The 15,767-nt window shown below is 37.4% G+C and overlaps 1 pseudogene; it reads right to left on the bottom strand.

Moving 5' to 3' along the window:
- Positions 1 to 9,061: 9,061 nt before the first annotated feature.
- On the bottom strand, positions 9,062 to 9,781 carry LOC138171807 (coactosin-like protein pseudogene; annotated as a pseudogene).
- Positions 9,782 to 15,767: the final 5,986 nt, after the last annotated feature.

The raw sequence follows: 15,767 nt of genomic DNA, 5'->3' as shown, positions 1-15,767 counted from the left end.
TCTCTCTCTCTCTCTCTCTCTCTCTCTCTCTCTCTCTCTCTCTCTCTTGATGAGGACAGGGCTTAGAAGAGTATGCAATAATACTATCTATGATCCTTTCCATATAAGAAAAGGAGGTGGCTCTGGACATTGTTGCTTTTAAAAAAGCAACCTATAAGTATCATTTTTTTTTATTCTTGCAATCATGGCTTCTTTTGCAATCAAGTAAACTGATAAAATATCAAACTGCTAGGGCTTTTGAAATGTTAGAAGGTGAAAAGACCACCACTGAATAAGTTCATGACAAAAAGTTAAGTAGAAACCTGCATTAATAATTGCTAAATTGCTTAAAATGTAAGCAACCACAAAGTGAAATAAAAGATGTGATTATAAAATAAGCAAAACAAGAAAGAGTAATCAATGATCAAAATTACTTCTAACATTGCAAATGGATAATCCAAGTTTAATTTCTATTGGATAGGGCATTTGGAAAGTAAAGGTATATTAGTTCTACTTTTTGGCTAACTTAACAGAAACATGCACTTTCTGTCAAACTCTGCTGATAAAAATCACAGATCTATGAATCTCCTTGCACACATTAGTAAGTTAAGCACACCAAGCATAATTGAATCTTTGATAATTAGAGATTGGGATCATCATTCTGAACATAAATTTGTACAGTTGGATTGTATCACTTGAGATTTACATAGAAGGTATGGGAAATTATACTTAATTTGCAGTAACCCTAGGACAGATTGTAAATGTACATTTTTTAATCTAAATATCTCATGATAGTTGTTTCCCAGTCAGTTGCTGCTTTCTCTGAAAAGTGCACTGTAGTTATTTTTAATCTGTTGATTAAAGAATAATGCAACCAAACAAAACTCACCATTTCATCAGTTTTGGCAGATAATGAAAAACGACAGAAAGGAGGCAGAATTCCTTGTGTCATATTTTGATTTTTTTTCTTCCTAGCATAAAGAATGATTTAATTGGGAAGAGTATTAACAGGCAAATTTTCAACCAAAAGAAATAAGGAGATAGTAAAAGACAACCTAGTTTCCCTCAGTAAGTTTAATTCAATGATATAGAAACTCCTGGTGTAGTGGAAAATAATAAAGGTCTCCTGTGGGAAAAGTCAGGAGACCAGGGATCAAATTATATTCCTGACATTCTCTATAGGGTCATGGGTCATTAACTTCACTTCCTTGATGCTCACTTACTATATCTATAAAATAGGGAAAACAATGTATCTTCCTCACAGGATAGGGTGAGAAAAGCATTGGAAAAATTTAAAGTATTACATACATATAATTCACAAGGATATTATAACAATATTGGTAGCTAGATGGCACAATGGATAGAATGCTGGGCCAGGAGTCAGGAAGACATCATCCTGAGTTCAAATCTGGCCTCTGAAATTTACTAGCTGTGTGATCCTGGACCACTCACTTAAACCTGCTTTTCTCAGTTGCTCTATAAAATGAGCAGGAGAAGGAAATGGAAATCCCTCCAATATATTTGCGAAGAAAACCCCAGATGGGGTCATCAAGAGTTGGACATGACAGAAGAAAAACAAATAACTATATTATATAACAAAAAAGAAAACAAAATAATGTGGTCTAGGCTGCATTATAAAAACACCATTTGGATTAAAATAAGAAAGATAGTTGTGTCTTTGTACCCTGTACTGCTAATGTGGTTAATTATGATCACAATTTTTTAGGAAGTGTTAAAAAGAAACCAAAAGAAGTCCTAGGGGGGTGGAAGGAAGAAGGCTCAAAACATGATGAACAAGGAGATCACTTGAAGGAAATGGACATGTTTAGCCTGACAAAGAGACTTAAGCAGGACATGATAGCTGATATCAAGTATTGGGGGGGATTTAAAATCATTTTTCTTGGTCTCCTGTACTCAGAAACCTCAGGTTGGGTGCTGGTAACATACCGAATGTAACAAAACTGATGCACTTGGTAACTTTAGTCAATTACACAAGTATTTATTGACCAAAATCTTTAACCCAACTTCCTGGCCACATCCATCCCCAAAACATAAAATTTGGAGAGGAGATGTTCATACCAATGCTACTTTCCTTCACAAAAAAGCATTAGAATATAAACATCCCAACTGATTGGTACTTCCTCATTCTTGTGAGAACACAGTGACTCAGTGAATCTCCCAATTCAAATGTTGACTCCTAAAGGTAACATCACTCCTTTCTCTTGTTCTTGGTTCTGCTACTCTTGTCCTTTTGGGCCTTGTTTCTACTTTTTTCCCATTCAGTTTTCTCCTTTTCCTTCCTTTTTCCACTGTACCCTATAGAAGTTTGCTCTATCTTTGACAAAATTTTCTTCAAACTATTTCTGTCTTTTTACACTTTTATTTTCTTCTTGAGCTCAAAGAAACATGTTTTAGTCTGAAGGTTCAGCCTTCCTGAGTTGAGAAGTGAGATTTTTGATGAGGTTTCCAGCATGCATTTATTATTAGTTATAAGTAAACCAGCACAAAAAAAAATAATCCTAAAAAGAAGTATTTTCCAACACAGTTCTTAGCCATTTGGGCAACATGGAACGTGTTCTCTTTTTAAGGATCATAAAGACCAAGGATTCCTCCAAACATTATTGTTCTGTGATTTAAGATAGATCTGAATTATGGGTATATCTTGTTTAAAGGAATTTATGTAGTTTCCAGATGGCTGTATAAATTCATTGAATTTCACGAGTAACTTTCACTGAAACTTGAGATGTATTCCCATGGGAGGAAGCACTGAAAGGCTGAATTAGAAACTTTTAACAAGTATGGGTTCATGTGGCTAGTAATCAGGTTCATGGCATACTAGACATCTTTGTGAATCAGCCCAAGAGTTCAAATATGCGACATTTTCAGATGGCTGCATCCCTTTCTCACCTTCAGATTTCTACCTTCCAGTCCTAAAGGTTTTACTCATACATATGGAACTTCATGGAGCTTCCCAACCTTTGCTTCTAGAATTCTGTTTTGTTCTCTGTTTTTCTGGGTATTTCTTACATTTATAACAATACTGTGCAATATCAGGATGTTGTGTTTGTCCATTTTCAAAGAGGACCATAACATCGGGCAAATGACTTGACAGACATCTTTGGTGAATATAGTTATCTAAAACAAAATATGCATTAGTTAAAGATGACTTAATTATGTGATTTTGGATTCTCTTAAAGAAGTTTGGTCTACTCTTTAATGCTATATATATTTGAAGATCTATTATTCTTTTTCTGTTGTTGAATAGTAATGAATGCCTGTGAGTTATGATTATCCAACCATTAAGGATATCTATATCTATCTGTCTCTATCTATCTATCTATCTATCTATCTATCTATCTATATCTATTGATCTACACACACACGCACGCACACACACACACATATATTATCCATCTCTTCTAAATGTTTTGATTTTATGAGCCCATCTATATAGCACATTGGTTATTAAAAATGGTTTAATATAGTACATGAAAAGGAACTTTTTAAGGGAAAAGGAGTATGTGATAAAATTGAGCTAAAATAACTAATGGTAAAATGGAACAAAGAAAGAAGAAAATTCCAAAGGAAAATCTGAATGAGAGTGATTTATTCTTTATTTCCATGGAAATTTCATATTGTGTTTCGCACTTCCCATTTCCATTATTATTTATTAAGTCTAAGAATATCTTGGTTCAATAGAACAAAATGTTACTTTTATGGGGTCCCTACAACATGATCTACTCCATGAAAATTATTCAAGATTACTTGAAAGACATAACAAGAAACAGATGCAAGTAGGTCATGCAGTGAATGGAAAACTGGACGTGGAGTGAATGTGTAAAGCCAAGCAAGAGCAGCTTTCCATCGGACTATTTCTGTAAACAACTTTAAGGTTCTGATCACATATTAAAGTGAACTCTCTATTTATTCAGCAGTAAATTAAAGCAAAACATTAACAGAAACCAAGCACAGCATTCACAATGTTATAATATATGTATCACTAAAATAGCCACATAGTTTCACCAAAGAGGTCACATAGTTTTTAAACAAAAGATACCATTCAGTAAGTCCTTAACTCAATCATCCTTAAGGAGCAATCCCCTTTAAGGGACAAAGGTCAAAATTCTCCACTCCTAGGTCACATTGTCTTAATCTCAGTCAAAAATTCTTCTTTCTTCTTAATTAAAGATTAGTTTCCAATCATCCTTAACTCAATCACTCTTAAGAGGTAAAAGGTATACAGTACAAAATTCACCCACCTTTAGGGCACAGTAAATCATAATCTTCTCATTCAGCACTTAGTACCCAAGGAGAGATCTTTTCATCTTGACTCAAGTCTGGCTCTTAGATTCCATGGTTCCTCTTCTATAGCCCCAGTTCCTGCCTGAATCAACCCAGCTGTCACCTGGATTCAAAAGCAGGCAGCTTGGTGGAGTCAAGATGGTGGAGTAGAAACAGAACTTCTGCGTGGCTTCAGATATCACCTCCTCCAATCCATGTAAAAAAATGACTTTAGACAAACTTTGGAGCTACAGAACCCACAAAATGACACAGAGAAGCTAACCTCATGCTGAAGACAACTCATCAGGCCAACATGAAGGGGCCAACGCAGCATTCTGGGAGCCAAACCCAGTCCCACACGAGCCAAAGGTTTTAGTCTCAGGATGGCCTGACCAGCTGCCCACTGGAGGGACTTCAGATCACCAGGAGCTGTGGAAATTTCCAGAATTATTAACCCATAGATGCCAAAGACAAAATGAGAGGTCAATGTAGACTTTGCAGGAACAGGGAATTTGGGAGTGTGATCTGGCCTTTGCCACCAGGGAGAGAAGCAGTTGAGTCTCCAGAGTCCTTCAGCTGCCTGCCACATGGCTGCTTCAGAGCGCAGGCATGCAGATTGTAGCGGAACCAAGTGTTCAGTCTGAGGGGTAAAACGCTCTTGCTTAAACCTGCTTGGATCTGGATCACTGTCTAGGGTGGAGGCCCTGGGATGCATGACCAGTTTGCCAGAGTGTATGGAGGCTTCAGAGAGGGTACCCAATTAAAAATAGCCCCAGCAGCTGCAAAAACCCCAGTGATTGGGATAAAGCTCCACTTCTTGGTAACAGTTGTTTTGTGGCAAAAGGCTCAAAAGTCAAGTAATTCAGTGCCAACATGAGCAAGCAAAGGACGCAAAGCAAGCAGAGAAATCTGACAGTAAACTCCCATTTTGGGGACAAAAAGGATCAAACCATGGAATAGGAGGAAGACAGTGAAGTCATAAATCCTGAACCAAAAGCTTACAAGGAAAATATGACATTTTTACAATTCATAGAGGAGCTTAAAGGGGATTTTGAAAACCAAATAAGAGAAATGGATGAAAAATTTGGAAGAGAAATGAGAACAATGCAAGAAAATTATGAAATGAGTGTCAACAACCTGACTGAAGAAAATAACACCTTAAAAAACAGACTACCACAGATGGCAAAAGAGTCTCAAGAAGGCAATGAGGAGAAGAATGACTTAAAAAGCCAAACTTGACTGATGGAAATAGAATCACAAAAGCTCACTGAAGAGAACCATTCCTTCAGAATTAGATTGGAGGAAATGGAGGCTAGTGACTTTATGAGAAATCAAGGTAATATTAAACAAATCCAAACAAATGAAAAAAATAGAAGGCAATGTGAAATATCTCATAGGAAAAAATACTGATATGGAAAATAGATTCAGGAGAGATCATTTAAAAATTATTGGACTACCTGAAAGCCATGATCAAAAAAAGAACCGAGAAATCATCCTTCAAGAAATTCTCAAGGAAAATTGCCTGGATGTTTTAGAAATAGAGGACAAAATGGAGGTTGAAAGAATCCACCAATCACCTCCTGAAAAAAAAACTCATACAAATATTATAGCCGGGTTCCAGAGATCCCAAATCAATGAGAAAATATTACAAGCAGCCAAGAAGAAACCATTTGAATATTGTGGAAACACAATCAGGATAACATGGGATCTGGCAGCTTCTATACTGAGGGATCAAAGGGCTTGGAATATCAAGCAAATCTCAGTATCATTTTTCAGGGGAAAATATGATAATTCAGTGGATTAGAGGACTTTCAAGCATTCTTGATGAAAAAAAACCAGAGTTGAACAGAAAATTTGACATTCAGAAGACAAGAAGCAAGAGAAGCTTGAGAAGGTAACCAGGGAAAAGTAATCATAAGTTGAACTACTTACATTCCTACATGAAAAAATGATAATTGTAACTTATGAAACATTTCTCAGTATGAGAATAGTTGAAGGGAATAGAAATGTGTGTGTATGTCTATATAGGAGGGCATATGGGTGTATGAATACATATGTGAGTGTGTTTATATATCTGTACAGTTATACATAGAAGGATGGCACAGGATCAATTTGATAGGATGGGATGATACTTAAAAGTGAAATTAAGAAGTGAGAGGACTCTAATGAGAGGAGATGGGGAGACATAGAATGAGGTTAATTATCTCATATAGAAGAGGCAAGGGAAAACTGTTAGAATTGAGGGGGAGAACAGGATGTCAAAAGGGAATGGGTCAACCTTACTCTCATTGACTTTGGCTTAGGCAGGGAATGACATACACACTAAATAGGGTATCTCACCCTATAGGAGAGTAGAAAGAAAGGGGATGAGAAGGGGAATGTTAGATGGGAGGGCAGGCTAGGGAGTAGGGAATTTAGAAGCACCCACTTTTTCAAAGGGATAGGATTAAAGTAGAGAATGGAACAAGTGGGTGTGGGATAGGATGGAGGGAAATATAGTCAGTCTTTCACAATATATGAACTATGGAAATGTTTTCCATAGCTACACATGTACAACCTATATTGAGTTACTTATCTTGCCAGTAAGGGTGGGTGACAAGGGAGTAAGGGAAAGAATCTGGAATTCAAAGTTTTAAAATCTAATGTTTAATATATATTTATATATTATTATTATTATTATTCTTTTACATGTAAGTGGGAAATGATATATACAGGCACTGGGGCATAGAGATCCACTGTGACCTACTGGAAAGTCAGAGGGGGGGATGGAAGAAGTTATGGGATAGAGAAGATTGGGGGAGGGTATATTTAGTGGGATCGCTGTTTTTGGGTGGTGGGTAGGGAAAAAGGGGGAGAAAATTTGTGACTCAAAATCTTGTGGAAATTAATGATGTAAACTAAAAAATCAAAAAGAGAGAAAAATAAAGAAAGAAAAAAGAAAGAAAAGAAAAAAGTACGCAGCTTTCGGCTCTTCGTCCAACTCCTCAGCTCCTCGTCCATTTCCTTGTCCAGTTCTTGTTCCATATTGAAATTGGTGTCCAGTAATTGGTGTCACGATGTCCAGTTCACCTCAAGTATTTCACAATTTCTGTATGTGGGAAGGCAAAGCTTAACAGAGCCAAAATAACTTTCATGCCCATTGCTGGTACCATCATTAATTCACTGTCTTCCTGTGAAATCAACACAGACCCACATACAAGGTCTGAGAACTCAACACAAATAGTCAGTACAGTCCCAGGACCTCTGAATCCCTTCTCTAGGACTTGTGTAAACAGACAATAATAAAATCCTCTTTCAGAGCTTCCAGTAAGGTCCCAGGGCTTCTGTACAAAGTATCACAACCAAAAATCAACACAAACAGAGCAGACAAACAGAGTTCCTGGCTGCTGCAAAGTTCCCTTTCTCAATTCTGCCACCACAAGTTCTCTCTTCTCAGTTCTGCTCTTTCCCAGAATGGGCTTCTCCATATATATATATATATATATATATATATATATATATATATATATATATATATATATATATAGTTCTGAGCTCCTCCCTATTGCATCAGCAAGTTCTTCCCACTGTTGATTCACAAGTTCTGTTACTTTTTTTTTTTTGGAAAAGAAAAAAAAAACTATGTAAATCTTTTTAGCGCTGATATTCTCCCACACCCCAATATAGTACAATATTTTCCTTAAATGATATGAAAAGAAAGAATATAAAATAGCTCATGAAAAACATGCCAATTTCATCTTCTTTTAAGAAAACAAAAAGCCTTTTGAAGCTTCCACAATGGCCTAAAAGCTTTGACAGAAATTGACTTTTCTATTCCGAAAGGGCTGGATGACTTTGATTCTTGGAGAACAGCTAAGGCGAGGCTGAGGGGTCTTTGGCTCATGAACTCAGTGTCCCAAGTTGAGGAGACGGGGAGGGCCAGAAGGGCCCAATGTGCAACATGACCCTCTCATCTTTGGCCTCTGCCACCAATTCCCTGTCATCCATAGGGAACTTGGAAATGGGTGTCTCCACACACTCAGCCTCTGTGTCCAGAATTCTGTCATTCAGAACTGTGGCCAGAAGAGGATTCTAATTAGAAATTACAAACTTGTGATTCCTTTCCAGTATTTTGAGAGGAAGGTGGTAAGAGGGAAAAATGAAACTAGACTTCACAAATCAGGGCAACTGCCAAGCAAGTTTTAAGGCAAGTTTTCTTTCCTTCTTTAGCTCAGGGTTGGAGATAATTTTGGAAACTACTAAATCATATTATGTCTATTGGATCTAAGCTTAGGCAATTCTGACTGAGTTACACCTTGGGCAAACTCAGAAGGATCTGAGCCTTTGGATGAAAATAAACGTGTGTGTTCTATGAAAACTGAAAGCCATTTGGGCAGCTCTGGAATGCTATTTGCCTCATTGTTAAATGGTAGATGTGAACCCCACCAAAAACCACAGTGAGGACACTCAGCAGGCACTGAAAAACAATGACATGATTGAGCAGTGGCATTGTGAGTACAGACATGGAGGAGGACAGAAAATGGGAAGGGGCTTCATCACTAAAGGCACCTGCAAATCTGATTCACATGTAAAACTTTTGCATCAAATTAAAAAGGAAAAAAACAAAACTAAACTAAACTAAATTAAAGATGCTTTCCAATAAGGAATGGAGAGAAGGGAAGGGCATCTGGGTGCAGACCCCCAATAGCTGCTGTCTCACATCTTGCTTCCTGGAGCGCTGGCTTAGTTGATCAATTGCTGGTGGCCCTTTGCAGGGTGGGGGAAAGCAGGCAGATGATATTGGCTAGATGATATTGACCATTTATTCTGTCTGTCCATCATAATTTGCTCTTCCTGCTTTCTTCAACTGGTTTTTGATGAAATCCTCCTCCAATTCCTTTGGATCACTGATCACAAACTCTTTCACAAAATTCTGTACTACTTTTTTCACCAGGGTCTTGTCTGTCCCAGTTTTGGCTCTTTGCAGAACACTGATGCTCTCTCCGATCCAAGTGATGAGGGCACACTCTACTCTCTTGTTCATGGCATTCCCTGTGGTAAACCAGACAAAACCAAACTATTGAATGTCATGTGTGCATTACTGGATAAAGGACTGGTACTCAATTCCCTGCTCTCCAGGCACAATGGTGGCCCATTGTATTTAAAAGTAACCCAGATGATATTCCTGCTATCATCCCATACGAGATTGTATGACTCCCAGCAAGCTGCTTTGTCAATCTTTGTGGCTATCTCTTGTGACCAGAAATTGGATTCCAAAAAAGAGAGGAAAGAGTGCCAAAAGGGATGAACCAGTTGGGGAAGAGACAAGGGGAAAACCCCAGCATTTGACAATCCAAGATGATGGGAGGGTCTTAGATCTCAGCAGCAACAGCTTTATCAAGATCCAAAGAGGAGTGAGAGACTGATGCCAGAGTCTAGTGCTTGCAGTAGGTAGCACTGCCTTCTGCCTACTGAATGAGCTCTTAAGGAGGTGCTTAACCCACTCACTGCCACAAATCCTGTTTCTTAACAAAGACTTCATTTAACGAGGGCAAGGCTCAAAGACACTTGAACTCAAAAAATGTGCTAAATACTTAAGTAGCTGAAACAAGGTGCTAAGCATTTCTTTGCTTGCCATTACAGGGAGACATGAGTTCAAATCCAGCCACAAACATTTGCTATCTGTGGATCCTTGGGTAATTGATTCAATAACTTTCAGCCTCAATTTTTCTACTTGTAAAATGGGAAAATGAAACACCTACCTTCTAGGGTTTCTGTGAAGAAAAATTGAGATAATATTTGCAAAGTGCTTAGCCTAGTGTTTTGCACATGCAAAGAGTTACATAAACAGAAGCCATTATTTCTATTATTATATAACTTTTATTCAGATACCTTCCTATAAGTAATATCAAATAAATCCTAAAACAAGGAAAAGTATACTGTCTAACAATGTCTATTGCTGTCACAGAAGAGAGCTGTACAAGGTGAGGAAGAGCCAAGATGGTGGAATAAAATCAGGAACTTATTTGAGCTCCCACTCCAACCACCTCCAATACCTATAAAATATGACTCTAAACAAATTTTAGGGCTACATAACTTGCAAAATGTTAGAGAGAAACAAATCTTCCACTGATGGCAGCCTGGCAGGCGGACAGGAAAGGTCTATCACACCAAGCTGGGAGAGGAGCCAGCCCCACATGAGATGACCAGGCCCAGACCCAGACCAGACCCAACCAGTGGCACAGACCTGCCAGAGCAGACTTTAGCAGAGTGAATCACCAGCAGCTGTAGCAGTTTCCAGACTTCTCAACCCATAATGCCAAAGAGAAAGTAAAAGGTTAGCAGGGAACACTGTTACAAACAGGTCTATAAAGAGTACTGTCTGGCCCCTGCCCACAAGGCAAGAGATGGCAGAGGCCCAGAGACTACAGCTGCTGCTGCATGGCTGCTTCCAGAGCTCTTGGCCTGCAGATCACAGGGGGACAAAGCAACCATTTAGACAGTAATGGCTCTTGCTTTGACCTCTTTGGATCTGGATTGTGATCTTGGGTGGTAGTCCTGGGGTGTGTGTCCAATGTGACAGAGCTTGGGTTGTCTTTAGAGAAGTTGCCCTCCTCATACCTCTGACAACATTTGTGAGAACTGCAGTGATTTGGGACACAACTCTCCCCAGAGTTCTACTGTGCCAAATAGGTCAAAAGGCAAGTAATTGGCTGGCAAGATGAGCAAGTAGAAGAAGCACAATCAGACCACAGAATCCATTTTTGGAGACTAAAAGGATTAAAACAAAGAACCAGAAGAAGTCAATGAAGTCAAAACTCCTGCATCAAAATCTTCCAAGAAAATCAGGAGCTGTTTATGAACCATGGAGGAGCTCAAGAAGAATTTTGAAAATCAAGTAAGAGAAGTGGAGGAAAAATTGGGAATGAAATGAGAATGATGCAAGAAAATCATGAAAAGTGAGTCAACAGCCTGCTAAAGGAGGCCCCAAAATAATACTGAAGAAAATAACACCTTAAAAATAGGCTAACTCGGGGTAGCCAGGTAGCACAGTGAGTAAGAGCACCGGCCCCAGTGTCGGGATGACCCGGGGAATGGAATCCGGGCTCAGATACTCAGCACCACACCCAGAAATAACTGGCCATGTAACCTTGAGCAAGTAACTTAACCCCAATTGCTTAAAAAAATAGGCTAACTCAAATGGCAAAAGAGGTCCAAAAAGCCAATGAGGTGAAGAATGCCTTAAAAAGCTGAATTGCTCAGATGTAAAAGGAATTCCAAATACTGAGTGAAGAGAATTATTCCTTCAAAATTAGATTGAGGTATATAAATTCATCTTTCCCTCCTAGAAAGTTGGGGGGGGGCAGTAGAATGGGGGGAATATAAGAGGGGATTAGGGAAAGGGGCATTCAGCTATCTTGGAGTGGGGTATAGGGGAAAGATGGGGAAAAATTTATAACTCAAAATCTTGTGGAAATGCATGTTGAAAACTAAAAATGAATTAAAAATAAATAAATAAATTTTAAAAAATAAAGAGAGAAAATAGTTGTATGACAAAAAAAGAGAGCTATACAAAGTTTCAGTTAAAAGGGATAAATTGTGAAGCAATTCAAATATATTTGCAGTTGTTTGTTGATGAATGTATAGTGATTGAATCAAGTCCTGGAATACTGTGAAACATATGTGTGTGTGTATATTCAAAAATGATTGACCTAATTATCCACACAGGGGAAAAATACCTCACTAAAGACTCTCTGTTGTCTATATGGTCAATTATGATGTATGTTTAAATGGACAGTTCATGAAATACATCCATAATCCACCCATCAGTCAATCAATAAACATTTTCAAATGACTACAATGTTCCAATATCTATGCTAAAAACTGCATCTCTTGGACTCCTAAAATAGAAAATAAACTGATATTGGAAGTGAATAGGAAAAGATGAAATATATTTAATTACTTTAAAAAATTTAAATTCTCTTAGAAAGCTGAACTTGTACTCAAGGAAACGAGTTCAAATTCTGCTTCAGAAATTATCTAGCTATTTGACCCTGGGCAAGTCACTCAACTTCTGTCAACTTCAGCATCCTCATCTGTAATATGAAGCTAATAATATTTAATATTTGTTAAGCACTTCATTATCCTTTAAGTGACACATGAAACAGTTTATTATTGAAGTTTTTATTCCAAGCTTCTATTTGAAACAAATACCCATCTTTTGAACTATGATGATATTCTAATGATATTGCCTGTCTGAAAGTAATATGTTACTACAGTCCCAAAGTAAAGAGACTTGGAGAAGGGCATGGTGGACATAAGCAGGCATTTTAGAGGAAAAGCAGCATAAAGCAGCTTGTGAATTAATGAATGAATAAATGAATGAATGAGAAAGCTTTTATTGACTGCTTACTGTGTGGAAAGCACTTTTAATGACAGAAATATACATAGAAAAAATGATATAGTCTCTGCTCTCAAGAGGTTCACACTCCAATTTAGAGAAACAGCACATTAGGCAAAGGTTAGATACAGATGAGATGGAAAGCCCCAATAATATAAGGTGGGGCAGATGGAAAACCCCAAAGGTCCTTATCAAACATGCATGACAAAAAGAACCAGTAAAATAATCACATGGAAAATTTCCTTTTTGTAATATGTTAGGCGTCAATAAAAGAAATGTTTTTTTTTTCCTTTTTCTTCTTTGTTTCTTTTTAGAGTACCTTAGTCATTTATGTCACATATTTTATATCCCTTAAATAAAATCATCAGTATACATTTTCGAGATTCTGCTTTAAACTATTTGAGGAGAAAGATGTAAGAGATAAAAACCACCAGCTGTGTTTTCTCCAGAAATAATATACTTTCAAGCAAATTACAAACAAATCCTTTCACAGGTTCATTTTAAACTCTATGTCTTTTGGATTCACTAAATTCCTCTGACTCCAGTTGTGATAGTCATGAGCAAAGTCAAAAGGATGCATAGGACATCTGACAACACACTACTAACCAGTCAGGCAAGTTACTCACTGAGCTACATAATCCCGACTCACAAATATACTGAAGAATAAAAGAGGTGGAATTTAAACGTCACAGTTTGGGTTTGTTTGGTTTTTTTTTTTTTGCTTTTTGGAGGGCAATTAGGGTTAAGTGACTTGCCCAAAGTTACACAGTTAGTTTTTGTGTTAAGTGTCTGAGGCCAGATTTGAACTCAGGTCCTCCTGACTCCAGGGTCGGTGCTGTATTTACTGTGCCGCCTAGCCTCCCCAATGTCGCAGGTTTTATGTGACATAATATAAAGCACTTAACCTTAAAAATAAGTGACACTATTCCATTATTCTCTTTTTTGTTTTATTTTAACAGGCCATTTGACCAGAAAAAAATTATACTAGCATTTCATACATTAGACTTACTTTTTACCTTTCATTAATAGAAAACAGAAAACTAGGTATGACCCTAGATACTAAGCAAAATTTATGCCCTTCCTGACTCATTCTCAGATATAACATCCAATGAAATCTGTGACTGGATGGAAGACCTACAGAACAGTTGACAACCAACCAACAGCCTAGAGAGTTGCTTCTTAGCTTATGGGAGTGTAAGGAGGTGCGGACTGGGTGGAAACAAGAAGGACCAGTTCTCCATTAAAGGAAAAGGAGAAAAATATGAGCTGACATAAAAAGAAAATTCCCATTCGTCAGTTCTGGATGTATCTGTTTATTTGCTCTTTTAGGTTTGCCTAACCCCCGGTAGGTGATATACTGGACAGAGCACTGGACCTGGAGTCAGGAAGATGTGAGTGAATTCAAATCTGTTCTCATATATGGACTAGTTCAGGGCAAATAACTTTACCTTTGCCAGATAGTTGATCCATGGTTGTGATCCTAGCTGCTTTACCTTTCACAATATCATGTTCCCTGACCTCAAGTCCTTATTGTCATAACTACTAAATTCTATGTAATCCTGACTATGGCTACCCAATATATTAATTGTTTCTTTCTGACCATTTGCAGTAGTTTTTCCTTAATCTGAGAGTTCTGAAATTTGGCTATAATATTCCTAAGAGTTTTTATTTTGGGATCTCTTTTCTGAGGGGATCAGTGCATTCTTTCCAATGCATATTTTGCCTTCTGGTTCCAGGATATCAAGGCAGTTTTCCTTCATAATTTCTTGAAAGATGCTAAGTTCTCCTTTTGAATATGGCTTTCAGATAGTTCAGTGATTCTGACATGTTCTCTCTTGGATCTATTTTGCAGGTCCGTTGTTTTTCCAATGATGTAGTTTACAGTTTCTTCTATTTTTCCATTTTTTTAAATTTGTTTAATTGATTCTTGATGTCTCATAGAATCTTTAGCCTCCACTTGCTAAATTCTAACATTTAAGCAGTCATTTTCCTCAGTTAGCTTTTGTACTTCCTTTTACATTTCACCAATTATACTTTTTAAGTCATTGTTTTATTTTTCCAAGCTATTGACTTTTATTTCACAATTCTCTTGCATCACTCTCATTTTTTCCCAATTTTTCTTCTGCCTCTCCCCTTTTGCCTGAGTGAGACAGATCTTTTTTGCTAATCTTCCAAATTTCTTAAGCTAAAAGATTGTTTCACTCCATCTTTTTGCTGTTTCTGCTCTTTTAGAATTTGTTTTGGGATTCTATTTTATAGTTGTTTGGAGGTGAATATGGGAGGATTGCAGCAATTTACTGCTTATACTGCAGTCTTGGCTGCTGGAAGTTAAGAGCATAAAGACTTACAATAGTTAATCATAAAGTCAATCTATGATAACACCAAGTCAAAGCATAATGATTTTAAGTAATCTGTAGGCTGTTTAAAGTGCCCTACAATGTTTTGTAACAGTCCATTATAATTTATCAGTCAGTCTTCTCTTATATTTTTTCAACTTTTGAAATACTGTTGCCTGTTATTGTCAACACATTTGCCATCTTGGAACACAATCTTATTATGGTATCTGGCCTAGCTTGAAAACCCAGTCTTTTCAGCCCAGTTCCCCAAATTATTAGTCATTAAGGCAAAGATAAATCTGAGTTGACACTGTTGTATGAGGTGCTAGCAAGGTTATCACCTTCCTCTCCAAATATGATAAATCAGTAGGGTTAGTTATGGAATCAGATTTCAGTGACATTTTGAATAAATTATGTGGTGAGAATATTTCTAAGTTCCGAACAGTCTAGGAGGCAGAGAAATGCCAAAAAGGAACAGAGGAGTATTTCTAACAAACATTTATAGTTTTTGTTTTTTTCCTATGGAACAGACAACATTAAGAAGTTTCTTACCTGAATAGTACAGTTTATCTGGTGTGTTTATTTGTTTGTTCTGTTTTCTCAGAAGAGTGCTAATAAGTTTCTTCAGGTTAGAGTCTATTCAGAAAGGTAAAGAGAGAATAGGTAAAGTACCTACTTGGAGAAAAAAATCCATCTTCAGATTATTAGTAGCTGTGTTATCTTAGGCATAGCCCTCAACCTATGCCAGCATCAACTTCCTCATTTGTGAAATGGGGATAATATCTCCAACC

The sequence above is a fragment of the Petaurus breviceps genome, unplaced genomic scaffold, assembly GCF_028583685.1.
Source record: "Petaurus breviceps papuanus isolate PSGF00001 unplaced genomic scaffold, PetGlider_PUasm1.0 47, whole genome shotgun sequence".
In the NCBI taxonomy this organism is placed as follows: Eukaryota; Metazoa; Chordata; class Mammalia; order Diprotodontia; family Petauridae; genus Petaurus; species Petaurus breviceps.
The sequence above is the reverse complement of the archived record's forward strand: the minus strand, read 5'-3'. Positions and strand labels throughout refer to the sequence as shown.